The sequence below is a fragment of the Cornus florida genome, unplaced genomic scaffold (assembly GCF_030987335.1).
Source record: "Cornus florida cultivar Cherokee Brave unplaced genomic scaffold, ASM3098733v1 CherokeeBrave_3.0.0_Hap2_Chr02, whole genome shotgun sequence".
Taxonomy (NCBI): domain Eukaryota; kingdom Viridiplantae; phylum Streptophyta; class Magnoliopsida; order Cornales; family Cornaceae; genus Cornus; species Cornus florida.
Window position 1 is genome coordinate 50,328,356 of NW_026775572.1, and position 11,241 is coordinate 50,339,596.

The 11,241-nt window shown below is 37.9% G+C and overlaps 1 pseudogene; it reads left to right on the plus strand.

Moving 5' to 3' along the window:
• The first annotated feature begins 9,359 nt into the window (after positions 1–9,359).
• On the plus strand, positions 9,360–9,458 carry LOC132297920 (small nucleolar RNA R71; annotated as a pseudogene).
• Positions 9,459–11,241: the final 1,783 nt, after the last annotated feature.

Genomic DNA, 11,241 nt, shown 5'->3' on the forward strand with positions numbered 1-11,241 from the left:
CTTAAGGATTTCATCCAATGACAATCTAGATGTTTTGATGATAACAAACCATTAATGGTGTTTAAGGACTAATGTTCACATTGAGTGTTATAGATGATTTACATTCAAAGAATGACCTCAATGAAGCTATAAAGATCATTCCAAATATTCCATTATTCAAGATCATATTAATGAAAGAAATAGATACAAAGAAGAGTTGAAGTTGCAAGGAACCAAATGTAAAGTCCATCCAAAGATAGCTTGGATTACAATGAGCAAGCAAGCAACTCAAAGAAAGGAAGAAAGCAAAAGTACCTCAAAGCCTAAAGATCATCGACAAAGCTTAAAGAAAGGGGTAGATAGAATGGTGAGTGTTTAGGATTAAATGTCAAAGTATTTATGAATCTATTTGAAACTCATCTCTATAGGACCATGCATGTCATTACATCATTCATAAGTTCCTATGACCATTAGCAATAGACTATGCACTTCATTCACATATATAATAAACATATGAAGTCATTGCTAAAGAATGAGTTACTTCAAGCTTGGTTAAGCTTTGAAAGAGCTCATCACTTGTGCTAGAAATGTTAAGACCGTGCATATCAATTACATGATTCACTTTGGTCTCTAGAAAGTAAATGCTAAGGCTTAGAACATATTTGCTCATCTATAAAGCCTTCATTACAATGACTTGGTAAAGGACTTTAGGACCCAATATCTGCCTAATGAAAAACTGTCTTTTTGGCTAAGTATGAAAAATGGCTAAGTGTGAAAAATGGCTAAGTGTGAAAAATGAAATTTTGAAATAATGATTATCTCAAAATAATTTTTTCCGGTAATAACTCATTATACTTCAAATAGCCTAAACTGATTTTATGGGATTTTTTCATCCATTCTACATTGGTCTACATAAGAATTCATTTTTACTAAAACTGTCAGAAATCCAAATTTGTACTAAAACTGAATTTCTACATTTTGATTTAGTTGGATTTCAATTTTCTTATATTTTTTATTGAATCCAAATGGGGGGTACTTCCTTATTTACATTGTAAACTTAAAGTGACATTTACTTAAATATTTTCAATGAAAATAAGGTATATGCAGAAGTCCAGCAGAAACACTGTCCAGTTGAACTGTCTAAAAAACTGTCAACAATATTTTTCTTGGCCAATGATGTAACCGGTTAGGAGAAACTATGTAACCAGTTATCTTCACTTAAACAGAATATCACTTCTCTTGGCCAATTATGTAACCGGTTAGGAAGCCCTCTGTACTCATATAGTTGATCTAAAACTAAAAAAGGTCTTCTAGCTGATATAACCGGTTATGAGACCCTATGTAACCGTTTACCTCCACTTGGACAGAATACACATCTTATGAAAACCATCTTGTAACCGGTTAGGAAAGTCTTTGTAACCGTTTACTTACACTAAAGCAGAAAAGATCATTTTTCGCATTGCAATTGTTGTAACCGGTTAGGAACCCTCTTGTAATCGAGTAGTTGTACTGAGACAAAAATGAGTCACTTCAAAATGCATCTGTTGTAACCGGTTAGGAAGAAGCTTGTAACCGTTTAGTTGAACTAAGCCAGAATAATGTCTTCAATCATTTGCATTCAAGTAACCGGTTAGACAACAACTTGTAACCGGTTAGATATGATATGAATCTCATCTACTCGAGTAGTTTAAGCCTTGTAACCGGTTAGATGAATGGGCAGAAGCTTCCCAACGGCTATTTCAACCATCTGACTTCTTGGGAACTTACCACAATGCCCCCAAACGGCTATATTCTTCCAAGGGCCTATAAATACACAATGTAAGGACATTGTGGGCATGCAAGGGAGCCAACACTTAAGAGACCTCATTAAGCATCAAAGAGAGCTTTTGTTCTCATTTTTTCTCTCCATGTCTCTCATTCATTCATATACTATACTTGAGAGATTCAACTAAGGATTCGAAGAGCTTTTTGCTCTATTTTATACTTGAGAGATCCTGTTGAGTTCATAAGAGCTTTTATTCTTCACATATTTCATCTTCTCTCATTCATAGAGTTTGAGCTTCATTGATATTCATATATACTCTATTTGAGAGCTAAATTTGTATATCTATCTTGAGAGAGATTTAATCTTGTATTTTAATTACAAACTTTTCTACAAACTTGTAAGGGTTGGTGTAATCCAAAAGAAGCTTAGGAGAAAGGTGTTCTCTTAGCAAGAAAGAGAAGCAAGGAATTGTTTCATGTAAAGGTTTGCTCTCCACCCGTAAGCAGAAGCCATAGTGGATTGGGAAGTCTCAAGAGGGTCTTGAGCCGAGGAGTAGGAGTTTCCGAACCTCGCTAAAATCACCGAGTCATTGTTTGCAATTTCTCTTCCCTTATCTCTTTTACAATTGTGCTATTAATTGTTTACTTTCATATCTTGAATATTGCATAATTGTTTAAGTGGTTGATTAGAAATTGTAAATCTATAAATTGCGAAAATTGGCCATTGACTCTATTCACCCCCCTCTAGAGTCAATCCTTGGGCAACAAAAACTACCTCAAGTATGCAATTTTTCAACCCTTTTCCAAGTAATCTCTCAAAATTTCAACATCAAGCAAACAAGTATGGTCTTCTACACATCAAGAAAATGATCATGAAAATCAGAACAACACTAGAATCCTTTTTGAGTGGACCGGCATCAAATATGTTGTTATCTTAGCCAACTAAAGAAATGATCACATCCTTATCCTCAAACTAGTACATAAATCTAGTACCGATCATCAAGACAAAAAGTGGACCTTTTATTAAAGCTTTATTGTTTTAGGTGCGTTTATTCTTTTCACTCGATTTTTTTTTTTTTTTAGAATCAAAGATGGAAGTATGGTGCAATGTGTTGATCTATTAAGCTTTCTAGCGATCCATGAGGTCTAGCATTAGGTCAATGACTTCCAAACCAGACGGCTTTAGGGCACTAGGTGTTAAAACACCCCTAAGGACTTACAAGCTCAAATCAACTAGGTTACAAATCAAAACAACCTCCATCTAATCATTTTCCACTTCTCACCTTTTTGGGAGAAGTCCTCACTTTTTTATTGCTTTTGCAAAAAAAAAAAATTTTATTTATTTTTATTTTTTATAGCAAGTTCAATTATTAACCTAGAGTTTGGGCCCTCCACCTTTTGGCGCGAGAAGTTCAATGCTTGACGAGGTTAGAATCTCGGCTACTCAATGAAAAAGGTTTGTTATCCATCTTTATCAAGAATAAAAGTTTTCAATGGACTATTAGCCCAATTGGGATATAGCCAATTTAATAATAAACAAAGCATGTATCCCACAAATGAATGCTAGTGTGCGCTTGTGCTAGTGTAGAATACTAGAGTGAATTTCAAAACAATCGCAAAATCAGGATGATGTGGACCACAAGTGTAAGCATGATATCAATTTTTCGAAAAATTTACTCCTAAATGATATCCACAAGGCATACAAGGAGTATTGGACTCTCAAGTCAAACAATTTTTAAATTCTAAGCAATATAGTCCTCAAAAGATCAAAATCATAGCTAGTTATGGATCAATCGTAGAAATTTAAAAATAAACACTGCAAAGCACCATTACCCCCAAACTTAAATGACACAATGTCCTCAATGTGCAAATAGAACAAAAGGAAAGAGTATACCAGTGCAAGTAAGGCAAAGAATGGCTGGGACAGAAGTATCCAAAGTGGGTGGCATAGCCCCCCCCAAACTTGGGATTAACTGTGATCCTGAAAATTTTGCACTTGGATAAAACTCATCAGATAACAAAAGGGATAATAACAGTGCATAGTGGACATGCAAGTGTAAATGGGATAACAACTGAAAATAGAGAGAGGTAAAACGATGGTCTTGACAATTTTAGGCAGTACTCTCTCTCAATGAAATCACTGAAATGCACCTGATGGAGTCAAACAGATAGATATAAGAATATGAAAATATGACATCCATAAAGAAAACATATATAAATAAAAAATAAAGTACAGTACATCCAATATCAAAGCCGACAGACACGGCTGTAAAAATAATATAACAGTATCAAAAGTATGCAGATATCATAAATATAGAGGAGGAGTAAGAAAATATGGAAATCATGAAGAAGAAGTAGGACGGGCAGGTTGCACTCCGCGGATGTCTCTAGATAGATCTCTGAATGCGGTCATGACATCCATGCGGAGGGAAGCAATGTCAGCTCTAATGGAGACAGTCTTTGCGCGGATAGATACCACGGCGTCCTCCAGAGTCTGAAGTTGCTCTCCGAAGTCGGGTATGTGAACAGGAGCCTTAAGTGTGGCTGAATCAGTAGAATCATGATCCTGAGCCTGCTCTTCATCGTGAATGGGTGACCCAACTGGAGAGTGCTGCTCTGGGACCTCTATAGGTTGCTCCAAATCAATGTCCATATGTACGGCAGTTGAATCGACTGGTATATTGTCCGCTGCCGGGCCTGTTGCTGCCGCCGCCTGCTTCTCTGCCTCTAGATCCTCAGCTGCCTCTACAACATTATCCCGCAGACTCTTGATAAGAGCGTTGTAGCTCTTATCCCAGTCCTTCTTCTTGAAGGAACATGCCCCAGACTCAATCTGCTCCCGTGGCTGGAAAGGATAGCGCTGGTCTCGTAGAATCTGGGTGATGAGGTGGCCAAATGGGAGATACTTAGCCCTTTTGGGCTTGGCCTTACTGATGTGGTTGACATACAGCGTCATTATGAAACTTCAGATGAGCGTTGGGTTAGATAGCCAATGCCCTGTATAGAATGCGTACAGAGCTGTCAGATAGTCGCCGCGCTTCTGTGTCTTGTGGCCGGCTATGAAGATGTTACGGAATAAGACAGAGTCGAAAAACCACAGGTCATCTGGAAGATAGGTCTGGGTGGCATAGGTTTCGCCACCGACATAGTGACCTGTGAGTAAAATGGCCATGTCTGCATATGTGGGCCTGTAGAGAGTGAGATATGTGTCTTGTAGCTCTGGAGGGCAGACGTGTGGACACTGGCAAGATTTGGACAATGTGTCCACAATGATGCGGATCAGGTAGCCATCAATGGTGGTCCGTAACTTCGCCAGGTTACTCGGGGCAGGCCGGAGATTCTGGAAGAACATCCGGACCAACCTCGGGTACACTGGGTATGAGACAGGGGTTAGTATGGCTGAGATGCCCCTTCGAAAAATATCATCATATGCTGACCGGGTAAGCACCAATCGGGAAAAGAAGTCTGTATCAAAGACCAACTCATACGCCACTGAAAGGCGTGAGTATCTATATAATGGTCAGTCTAGCTCCTAGGCTGGCTGAGCTGGCGGTGGTGGTGGAGATAGTATGTGTTCAGCCTCAGCGTCAGAGTGTAATCTGCTGTCAGATAAGGGAGACTGAGATGGAGTGGGCTCCTGGGCATGAGATGGACCGGCCTCGTCATCCAAACTCGGCCTGCCCCTGCGGTGATAGTGTTCGCGAGCTATAGTCTTGACCCTAGCCATAACCTGCAAAATAAAAGTAAAACTTGCAAAATGGGAGTCAGTGCCAGTATAAAGAATTAAAACACAGTTCATAGAATCATATATGTCAAATAGGATAGACAAAACAGATATGGAACATGAATCTATGCAAGTGACAAGGAATGAGGGACATGATGTGAAGCATACTAGACAATATAAGTATGGAATGCATCTAATGTGGAAAACACAAGCATTGGGCATATATGAGATGGCATAAAATACAAGAGATGGTGTGTGAAACAAATCTGTGAAGTTCGATCGATCACAAAAATATGAGATCGATGCAAGTTTGATCGATCAAGAATAAGTGAGAACGATCTGTAACAGATCGATCGAATAAAAGTTTGATCGATCGAACTGTGAAGTGAAACTCGAAAAGTCACAGATCTGTGACGTGGATGGCACAGGGCCTTCACGAACATGGTCGTGGGCCCACCAACACAATAAATCAACCTATTGGGTCACTTGATTCGGCCTATAACTCCAAAATTAAATCAAAATCACAAAAAATACAAAAACATATATACATATATATACACATATATACAAAGAGTTCAAAGCTTCATCAATGGAGCTATTCATCATGAAAACAACTTAGATCTAACATTTAGAGCATGTATGCATCAAATCTAAGCTTGAATCAAAGAGGTGAGGTTTGGATCTCACCAGAATTAAGAGAGAAGTGGAGATGCGAAGGGGGTGAGATTCGAAACAAGATTCGAGAGGAGAAAGAGTGATTCGACGCGTAGGATGCTCGTCGAAGCCTCGCCGGAGATGGAGAAGAGTTGGGATGCAGCGGCGAAGGGGGAACAAGTGTTTGAGATCGATTCTTGTGAAATCGATCGAATGACCCTGAATCAATTGTTAAAAACATTCCCTTGCCAGTTCGATCGATCGAACTGAATCCTCAAATCGATCGAACTGACATCGTTCTCTCCTCTTAAGTGACAAAGTATTTTTGTGATTTTTGAAAAAGTAAAATAAATAAAAATAAAAAGAAAAATATTTTTAGGATTTTTTTTTTTTTTTTTAGGATTTTTGAAAAATATTTATTTATTTATATATATTTTTAGAAAATAAAGATGATAATAATAATAGTAAAATATATTTTTTGGAATTTTTGAAATTTAAAACAAAGTCAAAATTGAAAAACAAAGAACAAAAATGGATCAATCCAAGATCGATCTCAGAATACTTTCGATCGATCGAAAATGTATAGAATTGAAAAAATGTTCGATCGATGAGACAGAGAGGCTTTTAGATGCAGGTGGATGCATGTTGGAAATTTTTCTAAGTGTTGAGACTGCAGATTGATCCAAGATGAAGTTGGATCGATCGAAGAAGTTTAAATCGATCTAGGAACAAGTTCGAATGATGGGACAGAGAGCTAAAATATGAAGGTTTTGTTCGACCCATTGGACAGAGAGTGATTTGGATGCAGGTTTAATACAGGTGGGAAGTTCGATCGATCGAACTTATTTTGAGATCGATCGAACTTATGAAAAATGCTCAATTTCAAAATAAAAGTGCATGTAATCCTAATCACAGTTCCTAGCAATGCATATGAACCCAAAGCCAATATCTAAACTTCGCAAGAAATGAAATTAAAGATAGAAATGAAGGAGGAATAGGGTTTTGACGCCCTACGAAATATCTTTCTAGTCTTTAACGTCTCTAGCAAGACGTTGGGCTCTTTTAGCCCGGATCAAATATCTTGTAGTGCATCCCCTCCTCAATGGGGTGATAAGCGCTTTGAACCCCACCCAACAAATGGTTTTTTAAGGAACTTATTGGATTAAGCTCAAAAGACATTTCCGGTCTTTGGTCAAAACAATCTTTGGGCTTCCACGCCCTTTCAAAATAAGATTTTGAAACAACTTTCTTTGGTTTCAAGTTTGAAGAAGGACTTTTTGGAACTTTGGTCTCACACAAAAATTCAATTCCTTCACTTTTAAGGTCATGACATTTTTTTATAACATTAATCTTTTCATGCTTGTCAAATGAGTTGGGGGTTGGATTAAAAATATTCAACTTTACCTTCATGTGGCCAAATGAAATCTTCATTATCCCCGTCCTACAATTAATGTTGGCATTCGCGGTTACCAAGAAAGGACGGCCAAGGATAACAGAAATTTGGCTCTTAGGATTTGGGATCGGTTCCGTGTCAATGACAACGAAATCAACGGGAAAGAAGAATTTATCAATCTTAATCAAGACATCCTCAATGATACCCCTAGGCTTTTTGATTGATCGGTCGGCAAGTTGTAAAACCACCGACGTCGGTTTCAAGTTTCCTAAGCCTAATTTGACATATACCGAGTACGGAAGAAGATTAACACTTGCTCCTAGGTCAAGAAGAGCCCGATTAATGATATGATCACCAATGATGCATGAAGTGGTAGGTGAACCGGGGTCCTTAAACTTTGGAAGAGTGTTATGCTGCAAAATTGAGCTTACTTGCTCGGTTAAGACCACTTTTCTAGGTGCTTGGCTTTTGTTCTTCCTCTTTTGAGTGCATGAGTCTTTTAGGAACTTGGCATAAGTCAGAATGTGCTTAATTGCATCCAAAAGTGGAAGATTGACTTTTACTTGCCTAAACACTTACATAATTTCATTTACTTTGGCCTTTTGCTTGTCATTTGAAATGGATCCTTTTAAGGCATCCGGGAATGGAGCTTTTGGTTCAAAAACCTTTTCAGAATTTTTCTTTGAAGTTTCTTCAACACAAGAAGTTTTGAAATCATTTTGCGAATCTTTCTTTTCAAAATCACTTTTCAAATCACTTTTCAACACATTCTCATTTGAAAGATCATGCATATGTAATGAAGGAGGAATATGATATGAAACGGGACGGGTGTCAACTTTTGGTTGCACCGGTTGACTCTCTTCATTGGATATACCTACTTGGTTGTCCACAATCTTCCCACTTCTTAAGGTAGTCACCGCATTGACATGCTCTATTGTGAGACCTTCCAATGAGGAATGACTCTCCACAACACATTGTTGCTTAGGTGGGGCATTCAAAGACATTTTCCCTTTCTCTCTTGTATTTAAAGTACTAGCTATTTGCCCTACTTGGGTTTCTAGCTTTGCAATGGATTGAGAGTGAGAATGAAACAATTATGTGTTTGCCTCTAAAGTGCCCAAAGCGGTCAAAATTTTCTTTTCAAAAGCGGGACTTCTAACATTTCCTTGGGAATATGATGGTTGATTAGGAAAATGAGAATTAGAGAATTGGTTTCCTTGTGATTGGTATGATGATCTAAAACCTTGGGAAATTTGGCTTTGTAGTGGAGGTGGAATGTATTTCCCTTGGAAACCGCCTTAGGGAGGGTTTGAGCCTTCCCCTTGGTTTTTCTAAGAGAAATTCGGGTGATTCCTCCAACTAGGATTATAGTGATTGCCATAAGGATTATTCCCTTGATTCATAAATGTTGTATTTACTTGTTCATGATGCTTACCTTGCACATGTCCACGGGGACAATTGGAAGTAGAATGTAAAATACTTGAACAAGTCATACATGTCTCATTAGATATATGATGAGAATAGTTAGGGAAGGAAGATACTTGATTCGCTGAGTTTTGGTTGATCTAAAATTGATCAAACCTTTGAGATAATAATTTTATCTCGGCGGTAATTTCATTAGAGTGGTAGACTTGATGTAAGCCAACACTCTTCCTACCACTAGAATTTCTACCATTCTTCGAAGATAAGGTACGATACAAAGAATTTTCACTCATACTCTCATAAAGACGCCACACGTCATCCTCATGCCTATCAATATAAGAGCCACCCATGGAAGCATCAACCATGCCCTTGTAATTATTCGATAACCTCTCAAAGAAATATTGAACTAATTGCCATTTGGGCATGTCATGATGTGGACACTTCCTAAGCAATTCATTAAAGCGTTCCCATGCCTCATGAAATGTTTCCCCATCTCCATATGAAAATTCTCTAACTAAAGTTCTCATGGTATTGGTCTTAGAAACCGGATATTACTTTTTCAAGAACTCTTGTTGCATTTCTGCCCAAGAAGTTATTGAAAAAGGCCTAAGATTGTTAAACCAATATTTTGTCTTGTCTTTAAGGGTGAATGGAAAAAGTTTAAGCCTTAACACCTCTTTCGGCATGTCCGTGTATTTCACGGTGGAACATACTTCAAGAAACTCATCCAAATGCTTGTAAGGTTCTTCACTTGGAAGTCCATGATAGTTAGGAAGCATTTGAATGGTTTGTGGCTTGATTTCATAGTGGTGTGCTCTAAATTGTGGCAATTGGATGCATGTGAGTGCATTATATTCATTAGGCACATAGTGATCTCTTAAAGTAAGGGGAGGATTAGCAATTGGAGGTGCAATATGGGCACCTTGATTGCCTTGAATGATAGGAGGTGGTGGAGCGTAGATTGGCCTTGGCATCCCCAATGGGACTTGGCCTTATTGTTGCGGTGGATGAACGAATGGTCTTGGCATGCCTAATGGAACTTGTATGTTATCATGATGCATATTGGGGTGGAGGATACCTTATTGGTCTATGTGACTAAGGTCCTCATTATGTCCTTCCATTGATGAAATGGATTGACTAGAACTACCTCTTCCCCTAGGGTTTTGAACAATTGATTCAATATGAAAATTTAAAGGGATAAGAGTGGGTCTCAATGATCTACGACCATGCATGCACAATGCAACACGACAAGAAATAATGACAAACACTTCACCTTCACAACAAGTCAATAACCAACAAACTTCCTCCACATACAATGTTCTCATACTCCTATGTTTTAACAACAATATGCAAGAAAAGTAAATTTCCTCCACGCGGGCTCACGATTTATCTAAGAATTGAAATACAAGCCTCCATGCGGGCCGACGATTTAACTAAGGGGTTGAGTAAGAAAAAGCTCACAAAAGTCCTTTAGCACTTCAACTCCAAATTTTTAGCTTTTAGCTAGGCAAATTTTATTTTTTTATTTTTTTTATTTTATTTTTTTTTTCCTTGTTTGCTTAGCTCCTTTGCTTGGATGTTATTGCTTCCTAGCTCAATGCACCTTGTCAAACAAGAACCAACACAACAAGTAACAAAAAATTGAAATGAAAATAAAGTAAAGACACGATCAAAGGAGTACTAATTCCTAATTGATTCCACAAATACGACGTTGCCAATCAATCAATCAATCCCCGGCAACGACGCCAAAAACTTGGTGGTTCGTCCGGGTGTCGTCACTCCTGGAACCCACACAGTTTGTGCACACCACCAAAAGATATAGCGGTGTAGTGCTATGATGAATGTGGCCAAGTTTTACATTTAGAAATTATCACTACTACCTTTCACTAAAAATATAGTTAGGGTGAGTAAGGATCGTCCCAATGGATTGAGGGTCGTATTAGGTTGAGAAATCAAGATTATGATTAGTAGGTCAAATAATCAAAATAGTGGTTGGTTGGGTGAATTACACTAGATACAAATTAAACTAAAGTAAACAATAATGGAATAAGGAGAATAAAAGAGAGAGAGAGAGATCTTGGGATTTAGAGATCACCACTAAACATACTTTTCTACATTTTTAATGAATGATTAATGAGGGGAAAAACATGTATTGCAACAAAGAGTGTGTGTGTGGTTGTTTCAATAAGTATGGATGACAAATTAAGCATATATTGTCTAAGTAATATGGTGGATAGCACAACATATCAATTTAAGCCATTAATCCTTTCTTTAAGCTCACAACCAAACACATCACAAAGTTAGA